Here is a 17,862-nt window from a genome sequence, read left to right on the forward strand (position 1 = left end):
GTCAGGAGCATTTCAAATTGCAATACCATTTCCCCAATGTCCAGTTTTTCTTTCCCTTCTCACTTGACCTAAGCATCTGCCTACACTTCTCAGAACTTCTACTATTTTGAATATATTTTTAATTACTCACAGAGGGACTCTTAAACTGATTACTTACTGTCTGAGTCTCATCAATATCTGGAAAAATCTGTACTTTAGTTTTAATACCAGTATTTCTTTTTGTGTTCCTTTATAATTAAGAGACAGGGAATCAGGTAACACTGTACAGTAACATGCTTTTCTTTTGGATTGTTAAATTTTAAAGAACAAGGAAATGGATTCACTGAAATGTATCAAATGTACTTTCTCTTTTTATCTAACTTCCAAAGTGATCTTTAGTTATTACTTATATTTGACTGCATTATGATCTATTTAATAATAAGAAGTTTGACATTGGCCTAGATTCAACGTACCTAGTTTTTTAAAATTTAATTTAAATGTAATACCATGCTGGAAAAAAAGAGCATTGATGTTGCTAAATGGTGAGATTTAAAGAGATTTGTACCCATCCCTTCTTAGAGCAGCCATCAGGGACATCAACTTCCCTCCAAATAGAACAACTTCCACTGTCAAGGATATGGCATTACCAAAAAAGGGGGACCTACCATTTACAAAAGAGTTCGCTCTAACATGTACAAAAGAGAAATCTTCAAAAAATTCACTTTCAGAAAATAAAAATAAATTAAAAAATACCTTCAGCTCGGAAATAGTCAGACAACATGCTACACACAAGCAATCACATGTCATGATTAGGTAAAAAATCATGACCATCCTTCAAGAACACCCTGGAACATCGCAGAATGTCCAACGTTAACCACCTTGTCTAGAGTGTTTTAGTTGTGTTTTCCGTAATTTCTAGTACATTTCACTGGTGATTGGCTAAAAAAAATAGATAGGTGAAATGAGCCTCAAAGAATTTCGAACATGACCTTGCTTGAACAATAAGACCTCTCTCTTGGCAGCAAAACAAATGTCTATGAATTGAGCCAAAATGGTGGTGTAGTAAAAATAATTTAATTGTTTTCATATCTTCAAATATTGTGTATGACAGCCAAAATATAGAATCTAAGAATAGTAACTACCCTTGAAGTTAATAGGGAATAATTGGCAAATATAGTCTTAGGTTCCAACAATATTCTTGTGCATCAAAATATATTGAAATTCAGACAAAAACTCAGGACTAGAATACAAGTGGCACACTAACATTAGCATGTGCAATACTGAAATATTGTGCCGTGCTAACTTGTATGCTTATTACACGTTGAAAGTAAATGCAACAAAATTTTCGTTCATCGGGTTAGCGCAACTTAAGTTTTCACATAAAGGGTTAGGGCTAAATAAATTGTTACACTCATATATACACTATCAAATAAAATTATTAATATGAATAACAAAATTTATAAGATTTAAAAAGGTATATGGTAAATAACAAGGTATTTAAATGGAAAGAGCTATAATGGATAAATACATACATATACATGTCTAAATATGTGTGTGTATGTATGTGTACATACATATATGTATATGTTTACATGTGTATTAATGTTTATATATATATATATATATATATATACATATAAACACTTGATTACACATGTAAACTACTCTGTGAAGCCCTTTCCACTTGAAAACATGAAAAATCAATTTAATTTAATTGTAAAATGTAATAATGTGTTTTACTGTATAAGTAAATATTTAAAATTCCAATATTCTTCATAAGGGGAAAATGTTATATGTATTTTTAAATAGATATTCCTATATCTATCTATCTATCTATCTATATATCTATCTTTACAAAAAATGCATTAGATAGATGATAGATATTTAAAAATAAATAGAACATTTCTTATACGTGAAGAAAATTGGAATTTAAAATATTCATAACTACCTTCGGGTAAGCAATGTTGGTTTAACACGGTCTCAGGTTAGCGCGCAAGAGATAAGTATTAGTTGTTTTTTTTTCCTGTTTGAGTACTAAATAGGAAGAGAAGAACACAGCGCATCCGCGATTCACAGCAGCGTTTATTCAATAATCATGGGTGATAGGTACCTACAAAAAATCACAAGGACTGTTAATTACAGTGAAAAGCTTGCTACCTTTCAGCAGTAGTAGGAAGCGAGACACCAGGTGCTGCTGGTTGGTGTCTAGGTGATCCCCTCAGGAACTACTTTAGGCAGTTTTCATCAAGCCAGTGGGCTAAGTGCTTACTTTACACTGACATCTTGTAAGTGTGCAATTTTATGTGTTGTTGAATTATTGAATAAACGCTGCTGTGAATCGCGGATGCGCTGTGTTCTTCTCTTCCTATTTTGTATAGCTCACCGCCTCGGGACATACACAGCTGGAGTCCTGTGAATAATCAGCTGCTCTGGATGAATTTTTCAGCTTGCTTCATTACATCAAGCGGTTATTCAAGTCGGCACTCTGTTTACCTGGATTTTACAGCCTCTTGCAAGACTGGAGCCAAGCTAAGTGTAAATATATATAAAAGATAACGTACACCGTTCATTTCCCATGAATTTGGGACCTAATATTATTTTTAATTTGTTATGAGAGTTTCATACGAACTTGGTTTGGACTGAATCAGAGACTGATTTACGCTATTTACTGTTTCAAGTGCTATCTGCATAATCTATGCATAACTGTCTATAACTGTGCTATAGAGTATTTCTTTGGGTAGTGGTCCTAGATATTTATACATCCCTACATAATTTTACATTTTACTATAAGGGTAGCTTCAGCGTGTGTGTACTTGATCTCTGTAGCGCTGTTTATTATTGTTTCCATTTTTACTGTTTGAGTACTCCTTTAAAATATATGGGGAGAAGTTAACGTGGTAACCATATCTAAAGTCCTTAAGTTAGCGTGCACTGGCCTTGCTCACGTGAACATTTTACTTTCAACTTGTAATACGCACATTAACCGCATGAAAAGTTTACTTCTGGCGGTGTTTGCGTGCAAACAAAAGAGTTAAATAGTGTGCCACTTGTAATCTGACCCTCAGCATGCAAATATAATTTTTAAAGATAGACATAAGGTGGTGCAGCATAACTTATCACATGACCATTGTAAATGGGCGACTTTTATATTTAAAAGACTCATGATTAATGGACACTTGTTTAAAGGTGTTCATTACTAATGAACACCTTTAAACAAGTGTCCATTGAATCATTAGCAGGCTGAGGCATCTTAGTTTCTCAACTAACTCTCTTCCAAATAGCTGTCACTTATATGGAATTGATGTATATTTTTTATCTTCAGATATAACATTTTGACTTGAGTTAGCTATGATGTAAATTGTTTTGTAAACATTGAAAACAGGACTGCCAGTTTTAAATTCTATATCCATCACCTTGAATGTTCTTACTGTAATAATTGCAATATTATTCATCTTTCAAGGTCTTGCCTTGTTCATCACAAGCCATAAAAAAATCCAACACTACTGACTCCATTGCTTCTGAACAGATTTTTTTTTTTTTTATCATGGAACAAAAATAATATATATTAATATGTATGTTAAGTCCTAAACATACAAATACCTTCACAGGTCATTGTGAATTTCTATCAAATGAAATAAAAGTTTTTTAACTTACTTATTGCTATTCATTGTAGCCAAGGGATTATTAAAATCAACATAATTTTAAAGGGGCACAAGACATTTTGAGACTAATATAAAATAATTGATTTTGAGTATAAAACAACTTTGCAGTACACTTTCATTACATATTTTGATTTATTTTCCTGCAATTTAAGTGGCTTTTCCAATGAAGACATCATAAGCCTCAATCTGCTACATATCTGTAGTATCTACTAACATACCAGCAAATGTTAGTTCAACCTACTACATATATGTCCCTGAAATCCGGAATCATGTGATAAGGAACTGCAAAAAATGTCAAAGGAGAGCTTAGTCTATTCTAGTAAAATATCTGGACTGGATCTTCTAAAGAAGGCAAATAATGGTAGGAGTTTGACAACTAAAAAACAATTTCAGTAATGTTTCCCATTGGTCTATGATTAAGGCTGTCAGAGCTGAAACATGTCAGATGAGCCTGGCATGTCTATACTGTTTTTATTATTACATGTGAGCCTTTTTATATGTATTTGGAATAGGTAATTATATTTAGTAGTTTCGTTCTTGTGTATCTAGCTCAACCGGTATAGGAGTAGGGGCTCCGGGACTATTTCAAAGTTGCTGCTAATACCGATGATACAGGTATTAGTTCAATACCCTTCGTCCAATCACAGCAAGTGAAGGTTTCAGTACAACCATTGGCTCTGAGCTCACGTCGATGGAGTAAGGGACACTACAATGGATATCCCTGCACAGACATTGAGGATTCGGAACTCGAGTATCGTACGTTGTGGCAACATAGAATATGAGGGGAGAAATCCCTTTACTCTTTACTTCTGTTGTTGGTGGATAATAACAATATATCTAAAACCATAACATTGTCAATGTGAGTGGCAAGGTTGCTTAGAGCATAGTAACAAGAACCTAATTTCTCTTATGTTTCCCATTTACCTGGTACAATCATTTATTGCAAGATTGCTAAAATGCGGAAAACAGGAAAATTCTTTGTTTTTGTATTAGTATAAAATAAATTCAAAACTTCAAATCTAAGCCCCCCTCCATTAAAAAAAATTAAGCTTTTTTTGTTATTATTCAAATTTAAAATATTTTGTGAATGCTTAAACTAAGAATTAACAGGTTTTTCCTTCTTCAAGTGGAAATTAAAATATTAAGGTACTTTTTTTACTTAAAATTATCAAAATATATATTGATTTACTTTATTATGAAACTACAAGTTAATTTTCCTATGGGAATAATGATCAACTCTCTTTTAAACCAAAGATTAAAGGGACAGTATACACTCATTTTCATATAACTGCATGTAATAGACACTACTATAAAGAATAAGATGCACAGATACTGATATAAAAATCCAGTATAAAATGGTTTAAAAACGTACTTAGAAGCTGTCAGTTTGGCTCTGTTGAAAAGGCAGTTGGAACACCCACTGCAAGTGGGAAATAAGACACTCCCCCCTCCCCCTTCTTTTGCATATGAAAAGACCCTTTACACAAACAGGAGCAAGCTGGAGAAGGTAGTTGACGGTATTCAAATAAAACTTTGGGGCTTGGTTAGGAGTCTGAAAATCAGAGCAATGTTATTTAAAAATAAGCAAAATTATACATTTAAAAAAAAAAAAAAACTTTATGGGCTTTATAAATAGATCATCTACAAAACATTTATGCAAAGAAAAAATGAGTGTATAATGGCCTTTTAATATCAGACTAAGGATGATTCTAAAGGGTTTCATAATATATTTGTAAGCATTACTTTTGTATGGATTTCAATAATCAGATTTTAACATATAAAAGGAGTTTCCATTAAAAAAATAACATCTGTTAAAATTATTGTGTTTACACATTATTCATCTTTTCTTTTTAGGTAGATAGAGATTTAGACACAGGCAAGGATGATATAGAATAAAATTCTCAGTTTATATAGGTTCATTATAAGTCTATTTAGAATCTCAAATGTTTCTTATAATAAATTAACCTCAGTGAATTTTATCAATAAGGATGGAGACATCTGCTTTTTACCAGCATGCATGTCCTGCATGTATGAGATAACCATTACGAAACTTAGTGCTGCTGCTAATTATCAAGTTTGCTGTAACTTTACTTACAGTTAAATTGTTAAAATTAAATCCATTAAAGTGCAACTGGCATTGAAACTCATTGTACTGGAACTTAATTAAATTGCTAACAAGAGTGAGTACAAATCTGGCAAACATGTTTCCTAATTAAGTTAAAGAAACTAACTTACTAATTGCCAAAAAGGCTTGTTAAAATTATTTTTAAAGGCAATTACAGCAAATACTTGGGACAAATGTTAGCATATTTTAGAAAAACAGGTGTAAATAGCACATAAAGGACCAGGTTACAAAAAGAGAATTAAATATCGATTTCATGAAAGCGATATTTGCGCTCCACTGTGTAATACCAGTGAACACTAATGGGAGCCTCAGTCTCATGCTGTCAGAGACGGTATCATAACCTAAGTGCAGGGGGTAAGTAGGACAGCGATGGCCGCAAATTTAAATATATATGTATATACTGGGAACACACAGTTCCCCTAGATTTTTCAGTGCTGTTTTATTTCCAACACCCCACACCTGCCAAATTTAGATCCCAACATACTGCTTAATGCATTTTTTTATAAAAAAAAATAGATGGTGCTATCTTTATTTTTTGGGGGCATTTAGGGCACATTTATAAAATGCAGTAGCAATAATCAGACGCTTATAATATCTGGTTAATTATCGCATGCCCACAAACGGGCAAATTTGAGCATTTGCGAGCGTGCAATAATTTAGTGCTCCACTTGTAATCTAGCCAAAAATATTTAATAGTACCATAGACCACTTATATTTTGATGATACACAAATAAAATCTTATATGGGATCTCTTTGTTTGGGGAGATTTTAGGCATATTGAGAAATCTTAATTCATAATTAATTTGTGAATTTGATACCATAGAGAGGTTGGGAGAAGTAACAGAACTCACATGCCACATATCTACAAGAATTTTAAAATCTTTCTTCCACGATAGAAAGAAGCTGCTGTAATTAATTTTTAATGCATTTCTTCTTCAGCTGATAGAACGTTTAAATCCTGACCTGTTTGTTTAAATTTAGATAACATAATATCCTAAAACCTATCTGCATATATAAATGAGTTTGCCTATTGCTGAAGTCATTGAGGACTTCAAAGTGTCATTTAGGTCCAGGGGGAAATCCATGTCATTTGAAAGGTGCAGCATTAAAAGAGACACATAGAGGCCTATGTATCAAAGGTCTTGTGGACCTGATCGGACAGTGCGGATCAGGTCCGCAAGACCTCGCTGAATGGGGAGAGCAATACGCTCTCTGTATTCAGCATTGCACCAGCAGCTCACAAGAGCTGCTGCTGCAACGCTGCCCCCTGCCGCCAGCAGGGGGTGTCAATCAACCCGATAGTACTCGATCGGGTTGAATTGTGGCGATTCCTGCCCGCCTGCTCAGAGCAGGCAGACAGGGTTATGGAGCAGAGGTCTTTAGACCGCTGCTTCATAACTGCTGTTTCTGGCGAGTCTGAAGACTCGCCAGAAACACGGGCCCACAAGCTCCATACGGAGCTTGATAAATGGGCCTCATAATTTTGATGTAAGCTACTATGGCCCAAATTGCAAGTGGAGCAATAATTTATTGTGAGCCGATAAATAAGCAAATTAGCTCATGGTACCAATTAGAGGTCAGAAAATTAACCAGAGGTCAGACCTCTGGTTAATTTTCAAAATATTCCCAATTGGACCCAAAATAAAGAATATTCTTTTTTTTTATAAAAGGGGGTTATGAGGGGTTAAAGTTGGCAGCTGTGGGTTTTAGAAAAAAACGGCAGTGAAAAGTGCCTTTACATAGCATTCTATGGCAACTGTGTGTTCCCTGTAAATATATATGTATATAAATAAATACATATATATTTATGTGTTTATATGTGTATATACACATATTAACACATATATATATATATATATATATATATATATATATATATATATATATATATTCATATACATTTATATTTTCAATCTGCTGTCTATCGCTGTGCGACTTACCCCCTTCATTGCGCTAGTTCTCAAGCCATGTCTGACAGCATTTCTCATGAGCGCAAAGCTTCCATGCAATGCAATCGTGAGGTCGAATTCAAAACTGCACTGAACTTGTAATACCAGCGCACATTTGCGTGAGCTGGTATTACTAAGTGGAGCGCAAATAACGCTTTCACTGAAGCAATATTTTGCGCTCCACTTATAATCTAGCCCTATATATATATATCTATATATCTATTTATAGTAGCAAATGATTCAAAGCACTCACTGGTCTTCTGCCATCAAACTTGAAAAAATGTATTAAGTGACGTTTCGGGACATATAACGTTCCTTCTTCTGACAAACACAAAATGCAAATGAACAAACTTATAAAGGCCTAACAGTCAGAAGAAGGGAGGCTATATGTCCCGAAATGTCACTTAATACATTTTTTCAATGTCAGGGTTTGTTGCTCGGGGGGCCCTAGAGTGTCGGGGGCCCTGTTTGGGGTCTGTTGCTGTGAGGGCCATAGAGTGAGGGCCCTGTCTCTGGCCCTTGACATTGGGGGTCCTGACCCTGGAGGTTGGGGACCTGGTGGGGGCAGGGCAGGGAGTCTACATGACCATTTGCATAAATTTGAATACATTTACAGTGTGAGACAGTGGGGGCCCTTCCCTAATTTTTGCCCTGGGCCCTGATTGGTGTCAGTCCACCAATGCCACGCAGTTATTTTTTTTTTTTTTAATTAGTATTAATTAGGGTTTTCAATTAAAGCAGTTGAACAAATTCCAAATGTCGTAAATTAACAAATTCTTTGTTAATTCTCCAGCCTCTATAAGATGTATCCGGAAGTGTTGGAAAAAAAAAATTGCTTTTCTAAGTAAAATAGATTTCATCATTGCACTGTTACTTGAATATGACTATGTGCCTGCAAAGAGGCTAAGCACATTGTTCTCTTGTAATCATTTGTTGGAAAGTATACCTAGGTATGAACAGGAGCAGCAATACACAACTGCGAGCTGATGATGGTTGCTACACACATATACCTCTTTCCATTGGCTCACCAGATGTGTCCAGTAGTGCACTGCTGCTCTAGAGCTTATCAAGCCAGGTACATTTGATCATAGAAGTAAATTGAAAATTCTCGTAATAGTTTATGATCTTTCTGAACCATTTTAATTTTGACTTTTATGGCCAGTTTAAGTAACATATCTTAACAGACAGACAGACAGATATATAGATAGATCTTAGAATAACAAATGTTTAAAATATTATTAAAATGAAAACAAATGTGAACATATATACAAATTTAATTAATTTTCGAATGGGTGCTTAATATAAAAGTCCATATTAAATAATTATTTAATTTTTTTATTTGTTTGTTTAATTCATAAAACACATTCCACATTTCTAATTGGCAACATGGAAGCACTTGCAAAAGGTAGAGTACATAACGTCTCATTCAATTAGCACTAATTAGTACTTTAACAGGAGGTTCTGTGTGAAAGTGCCCCAGTTGGCTTTATCACTGCTTAATTAATTACCCCTAAGTGAAAATGCTACTCCAAAGCAAGTTCTCAGATAATGGTTTGTGCCAATAAATAACTTGGGAGTTTTATCCCTAGTATATAAAATCATAATTATCATTAGGACCATTAATTGTTAATATTATATTGCATTGTTTTAATTTGAGCCAAAACATTGAAATTAATGATCAAAATAATTACTCAGCATCAGAAAGTTTATAGTTACATATAGTTAAAGTTCAAGTTTACATAGCCCCTATTGCCATACAAACACTTAATTTGCAACTGATTTTTGTTCTGCTTTGTTTTCTATGGCATTTCAATCTGCTATAAATCCTATCATATACAATAATTTGGAATCATTAGCATATATATTCAGTAAGAATTAACAAATGCACAAAATAAGAGTGTATTAATGGAATTTTGTTGAGCATTGTGTTTTCATCAATAATCTGATCATCTGAGTACACTATATTATCTACTGTTCAACTCTTCCTATTACAGTTACAAAATAGAAATTTTGACATTTTAAGTTTGTTATTTTTTTATGTGTAGATAAAGAGATAAAGTACCCTGCATCTCAATCAAATATTACGTGAGCAAGATATATAAAAATCTCATCAAAAAAGTGTTTCAACCAGAAGAAAAGTTGTCCATAGCTAATCCTATATATTTCCACAGGCCAGTCTAGTTAAGATGATGTAATAAATCACTATGCCTTTAAGTTGTGCACCCTCTTTCTGTTTCATTCTCCTTTAAATCCTTTTTCATGCCCCTTTCAGCTTACATAAAAGGCAGATTTTCTTGTTCCAAAACGCTTGGTAATTTGACAAGCTTGTTGTGAATTTTTAACAACCATGTTTGTGTGCTGTAAACTAGAGCCTTCTTCGTTGCTATTCCTGCCTAGAGCGCCTTCTGGATTATATCTGGGCACTGAATCTGCATCTAAACCTGTGGCAAGTTAAACACCTTCTTCCACTTAAACTCCAGATTTTATCCACTCTCCGCTGTCTAACCGTGGTTGTGTGATGTCACCGCCGCTTTCAACACTGCTCCTCTCACAGCTCCTGTGTCTCACAGGCTATCTTCTGGTAAGGAAAAACTCTCATTACATCTTGCAGTTTAACGTTATCTTTATTTCATGCTTGCTAAAATAAACTGATATCAGAACCTCCACTGATTCTTAACCTACTCATGGCAGCAGTTGTTGGTTACACGTGACTACGGTAAATAAAAGGAAAAATTAATGTCCGCTCCATCCTGATACATTGTGTATTAAATACTTACAAGTACAAATAATAAGTACTGATATTCCCTTTTAGATCATGCTCATGAATAAATAAAATGTCCCAAATGTAATCCTTTTAAAGTGTCTGGTATGGGGTATAAGAGGAGGGTTTGCCAAAGACTTGTGGCAAACATCCGTAGGGTAACATGTATGCATCCACTCCATCCTTACAGCCCTATTACCGGTAAATCTCTGGCACTGCTTGCACAAGCACTTCTTTTTTCTTTTTGCTCCTCCAGTTGTCCCACAGGCTCTCCCCGGTGTTTTGGCTGGCGTATCTGTGGATCAATTGCGTGTTCCAACTTCCGTGTAGATAACTCCTCCCTCCTACTACATGCAGACAGCCCCAATCCAATTGTTGACCAAACACCTGCTCCAGACCTCAACGTAGCCAGGAAATATGTGTGGCGGATCTGCTAGCGGTAATCAACAGCATACAAAGAAGAGGTTGATTCGCCACATTTTTAAAATCCAAGAAAAAAACCTTTATTGTAGATCGTTATAAATCCATTCTGCAAAGAGGACAATGAACCACATAAATTATGCAAAATCACAAGCGGTGTAGCACAATACTTATGCATTTCAGCCTAAGTAGCCATAATCATGGCATGCTACAGCATCCTATATTTAATGCTGTATCGCAGTAGCAGCTTGTGTCAACAGTATGCTAAGGCTATGGGGTAGATTTATTATATGTCGGGCGGACATGATTCGCTGTAGCGAATCATGTACGGCTGACATCGCATACGCTGTCTGCATTTAACATTGCGCAAGCATTTCTGGTGAAATGCTTGTGCAATGCAGCCCCCTGCATATTCACGGCCAATTGGCCACTAGCAGGGGTGTCAATCATCCCGATCAAATCGGATTGGGATGATTGCAGTCCACCACCTCAGAGGTGGTAGGCGAGTTAAGGAGCAGTGGTCTTATGACCGCTGCTTATTAACTTAAGTTTTCCGCGAGCCGGAAACTTCAGGAGTAGATTGCAGCATCTGCTGCTTGGTAAATCTACCCCTATATATATTTTATGCTCCTTAAATAAATACATTGCAATTAAGTTGCATTTATGTGCATGCTGCAACTATCTTGAGACTGCTAATAGGGCAAGGCTATGCGCTTACTTTCACCTTACAGAAGTTTCTGATTGCCAACAGCAAGGAGAAAACATAAATTCCACACATTTTTTAATAATACAAAACCTTGCATATTTTGCTAAAAAAAAGAGTGTATTTTAATGCCTTTAAAACATTTCTTTTTTAGGCAGATTACTTTTCACAGATACCATGCACCATATATTAACTGACTACTAAGTCTCCTTAAACCCTTTGATGCACATGACGAGTTATACTCTAGTGGGATAGTCAATCAAACACTGTTTTTAAAGATCCCCCAACATTATACGCTGGGGATCATTGGTGGTCTAGTGGGCAGCACTCCTAGGCTTCATGGAAGTGCCAGTGATGTCACCATGAACACACGTGGTGATGTCACCAAGGGGCTAAACCAGCATGCCCCCATAGCTGCAATGGAGCTGGATGGGGGAGGGGTCTTCAAAACTCTGGAACTCAGATGCCTTACAAGCTAAAAAAAACTCCAAGACCCCTGCCCTTTAAAATGGTGGCGGTTTTGAATCAGTAATAAAAAACAGATATTTTAAAAATAAAGTAAAAAATGCATGGGGATTTTCTTTGGGGATATTACATGATATGCACAATAACAAACAATCTCTCTACAGACCCCTAATAACGTTTATTTTCTAGTAGAGAAGTCGCTCTTAAAAATATATATGAATTTTGTCTGTATGTGAGTGAGATGTGAGGCTAAGTGCTTTGGGAATTACTTAAGTCGCTCAACACATAGGTGCTTTAGCTCACCTAAGGGGGGTAAGGTACTATTAAAGAGAGTGAGGAGCACCAAAGGTAAGTATATGATATATTTATGAATAAAAAAGAAAGAAAAAGAAAAAGGCGCAACACCTCTAAGTGCAATATGTAAGTTCAATCACACAATTTATTCACAACTTAACAATTTAAAACTCACAAAGATAACCTCAACGATAATGAGGTATGAATCAGGCACTGGAGAACCATCCAGGTCTCACAAATGATATCCCTTAGTTGTTGATGTCTGCCATAGAAAGGATTTGTTTCAGGCGTCCTAAAGTCTCACTTGCAAACAAAATGGGCTTCTTATCCTGGGATCACCATCAAATCTTCCAAATGTTAAGTGTATACCGTTCTTTGTAATGGTCAAAGTTCAAACGTTCACGCCACTTAGAATCAGCTGTATGTGGGCATTAAAGCCGGCAGCTCGCATCAGCTGTTTGCAGTAGTGTGAGTGGTGGGCGTGGCCTTATGCGTTTTGTAAGGGTTCTCCTTACTTCATCAGAGGCTGCCCACTTGTTCCACCAATGTTCTTTTATGCAGGTTGCTGTGCTCCTCCTCTGCAGGCGTTACAGTCGACGCGTTTCGGTCACAAAGAGATCTTTATATTTATATATTCAATGTAAAAAATAATAACAATATGTACATACTGGATATCACTACAATATGTGGATATAAAAACAATAAAATCACAATTTAAGAAAAAATCACAATCAATAGATTACTAAACAAAGCTAAAAACAAGCTATAAGGTGCACCTTAAAAAAGAGAGAAAAAAGTTTGAATATATGAATGTCCCTGATTCCTGTCGTTCAGTAAAAAAGAAATGTCACATCAAAGAAATATCCAAATGTTTGTGTGTTCCAATGTTGTGATGCTCCGATGTGTAGTGGTGAAGACTCCAATGCCAAACAAAAAAAATATAACAAAAATATAAAAAATAAAAAAAATAGGGAATAATGACCCTAGCACTTAGCAAATGTGTTCAACAAGTGAAAAGATGAAATAAAAAATATATCACAAAAAGGTGAAAAAATTATTCAACAAATGAAAATTGAAAAATAAAAATAAATAAAATACTAAAAGTAAATCAAGCAAAATAATGAAAAATATCCTTATGGGAACTCTTCTCTGTGATGTGTAGAGACTTCTAAAGTGTTGAGTGAGAGTGTCTTCCTAGTAACTTGTGAAGATATATCACAATAGTGCAATAATGCTAAAGATTCTTATATAACAAATTGAAATGAGGCTTACCAATACTGTCAACGCGTTTTGGCCCTAGGTCATGGGCCTTTATCAAGACTAGTGTATGGTAATGCCTCTAAGCCTTATATAGTATATGTAATGATATATTGATTACTACTTCATGTATTTTTTGGCGCCAAAAATCTTAACTTCCTGTGTGTCACAAGATCCTCAACTTCCTGTGTACAAAAAAAATATTTCCCCCTCCTATTATGTGAGTAGGTAGGCGGATATGATGTCATATATTTGAAGTGCCTCCGTATATATGCAGTCTACGTTCTGGCCGTTTGTCTAGTTCACAATTTGTTTTTCACTCCCTGTGTAATTGTGTCTGCTGCCCCCAGTATTTAACTTCGACATTTTGGGTCGAGATGTTTTAATGCTTACATAGCGATACCGGAACTAACCGGAAGTGACGTACGTTTTTCTGTCACTTCCGGTTTTGCGCAATCATGCAACATATGTTATGCTCCGTTATGGATAAATCGTCTATGTGAGACATCCACTCTCCTCAAAATGTCAAGCCTCTAATCACTCGGCTAGTTACCTGCCAGAGTTATATACACTGACAACAGTGGCCTTAAAAACTGGCTTGTCGGCTCCCTTGTTATATCACCATGGTAATGTTGTTACGTTGCCATGGTGATGTTACTGCGTTGCTATGGTGATGTTGCCGTATAGTTACAACCAAGAGTGAGAGAGGTCTAATCCCTAATGTCAGTGTAAATAAACCTAATCATATTGTAGTCGTGGAGCTATCAAACATAATAATGTACCAATTTCCTCTATGTATAAACAAACATGTTAATGAATATTTAAATTGTTTTGGATTGACATATACAATGTGCATATATAACATTAGCACATATGGGCACAAGTTCCAAACGTAACGTAATGTTTCCATAAAGACTTAATGAATGACAACAGGCATTTCGGACATGTTATTAATGTGCTTATTTGCTAACACCAACATACAGTCCCTTTACAAACTAGTATGTGTGCAATTGAATGCTTGATGAGCACACATAATTATAGGTTAGAGAAAACGATTTAAATAGGACTTGAAAAAGAGGGTATGAGAAAGGATCTAGTCCTCAAATCCAGGGTAAATAAACCCAATCACTTCGTAATCCAAGATTTCAAGCAAAATACTATACCATCTGCCTCTGCGTGTACAGAGACATGTCAACATATATTCTAGGCTTGGTTTAAATGAACATATACACTATACGTATATCACTTCTGGAGTATTAACAGATATGGTTCCAAGCCTAACATAGCATTTCCAGAAAGATAGACTCTGTGAATAGATTAATAACATCAGACATTTCAAATGTGTTTTCATATGCTTGTTTGCTAAAGCAAACATTACAGTTGCTTTGTAGACTTAGTGTATATGCAATTAGATGCATGATAAGCTCACATCATTGAGGGTTAGATTGTGACACCTACATGTTAGAAAATTGTAATAGATCTTAAAGAGATTTAAACAGTGTTGGCATGACTTAGTTAGTGGCACCAGTCTCATAAGGCTTAGTGTTGTCATAGTCATTCATTAAATAATGAAGAGAATTATGGGAAAAATCAGAGAGAAAAATTGAAGACAAAGATTTAAATAATTCTGGCATGAGATAATGTACCTTATTTAATTGCACACACCTCAAAAGGCTTATTGTTATCATACATTCAATAAATGATATCGTATAGTCAATCCCACAAATGTACATACTTAACCTTGATGTGAATAAATTCGTTCAAGGAGACATACAATGTGGTATCTAAATATGCACACATAGATTGACTTGTATATCATAGTTATGTTTAATCGTATTTAATCATATTTATGTCCTAGTCCATAATTTTCTTACGTTATCTTGTGATTCATAATAACGAGTTCCATTCTTTTGCTTGATATGTCTTATTTATTCTGAACTGGTAATTAATTTTGCACATGTTTGTTATATTGTGCCTTAAATTTGTCTTTGCCAGGTTGTGTATATTAGACAAAGTATTCCAAACAATACTGGTTGTAGAGCATATGTGACTTATTTTTATCTGGTGATTTATTATGCACATATTTATTGTAGTGTGCCTTAGATTATTCTTTGCCAGATTGTGCATATTAGACAAATTATTTCATCAACGTCTCTCAAAAAATCCTAATGTAGAGCATATATGACTTAGTGTTAACTATCCATTTACTTATATATGTAAACGTAATCGTATGTTTCAATGTATGGTGTGACAGTTCTAGTGTATCTATATAGGACACTATGTATTATCATTAGGCTGTCAAAGTATCTTAAAGATCAGTCTCAGTGAGACATGCTTAACACAAATGATGGTGTATGGTTAGATTATGGCAATATGTATGAGCCATTTTGTCCCTCATATATTGATCTAAATAGATCCCTCATTTAGACCAGTATATGAGGGACAAAGTGTTGACATGTCTCTGAACACGCAGAGGCAGATGGTATAGTATTTTGCTTGAAATCATTGGATTACGAAGTGATTGGGTTTATTTACCCTGGATTTGAGGACTAGATCCTTTCTCATACCCTCTTTTTCAAGTCCTATTTAAATTGTTTTCTCTAACCTATAAATATGTGTGCTCATCAAGCATTCAATTCCACACATACTAGTTTGTAAAGGGACTGTGTGTTGGCGTTAGCAAATAAGCACATTAATAACATGTCCAAAATGCCTGTTGTCATTCATTAAGTCTTTATGGAAACATTACGTTACGTTTGGAACTTGTGCCCATATGTGCTAATGTTCCGGTTAGTTCCGGTATCGCTATGTAAGCATTAAGAACATCTCGACCCAAAATGTCGAAGTTAAATAATGGGGGCAGCAGACACAATTACACAGGGAGTGAAAAACAAAGTGTGAACTAGACAAACGGCCAGAACGTAGACTGCATATATACGGAGGCACTTCAAATATATGACATCATATCCGCCTACCTACTCACCTAATAGGAGGGGAAAATATTTTTTTGTACACAGGAAGTTGAGGATCTTGTGACACACAGGAAGTTACGATTTTTGGTGCCAAAAAATACAGGAAGTAGTAATCAACATATCATTACATATACTATATAAGGCTTAGAGGCATTACCATACACTAGTCTTGATAAAGGTCCATGACCTAGGGCCGAAACGCGTCGACAGTATTGGTAAGCTTCATTTCAATTTGTTATATAAGAATCTTTAGCATTATTGCACTATTGTGATATATCTTCACAGGTTACTAAAAAGACACTCTCACTCAACACTTTAGAAGTCTCTACACATCACAGAGAAGAGTTCCCATATGGAGATTTTTCACTATTTTGCTTGATTTACTTTGGTATTTTAGTTATTTTTATTTTTTCAATTTTCATTTGTTGAATAATTTTTTTCACCTTTTTGTGATATATATTTTATTTATTTATTTTATTTCATCTTTTCACTTGTTGAACACATTTGCTAAGTGCTAGGGTCATTATTCCCTATTTTTTGATTTTTTATATTTTTGTTGTATTTTTTTTGTTTGGCATTGGAGTCTTCACCACTACACACCGGATCACCACAACATTGGAACACACAAACATTTGGATATTTCTTTGATGTGACATTTCTTTTTTACTGAACGACAGGAATCAGGGACATTCATATATTCAAACTTTTTTCTCTATTTTTTAAGGTGCACCTTATAGCTTGTTTTTAGCTTTGTTTAGTAATCTATTGATTGTGATTTTTTCTTAAATTGTGATTTTATTGTTTTTATATCCACATATTGGAGGTATATCCAGTATGTACATATTGTTATTATTTTTTACATTGACTATATAAATATATCATGAGTCTTGATAAATATATCATATACTTACCTTTGGCGCTCCTCACTCTATTTTATAATTTTGTCTGTATGGACAGGTGATCACTGAAGTAACAGTAAACACCTTGAAAGAAAAAAAGTGCTTTTATTTCTGTAATGCACAATGGGGCCTCTCTATATCATAACCCCCAAAAGCCTGTATGTGCCCCTATTTCACATGTAGCTACCCATGATAACAATTTAGTACAGTGATTTCAGTAACAGCAGTGTTCACTGGGCTATTTTCAATATTATTTACTGAAATGTACACAAAATTATACTTTTTTTTTACAGTTTTTGCCGCAGCTATCTCACAAGACATTAATTATAATTTTATATTGTGAATCTCCTGGGTCTGCTGAAAAAAAAGTTTATGA

The sequence above is a fragment of the Bombina bombina genome, chromosome 1, assembly GCF_027579735.1.
Source record: "Bombina bombina isolate aBomBom1 chromosome 1, aBomBom1.pri, whole genome shotgun sequence".
Lineage (NCBI taxonomy): Eukaryota > Metazoa > Chordata > Amphibia > Anura > Bombinatoridae > Bombina > Bombina bombina.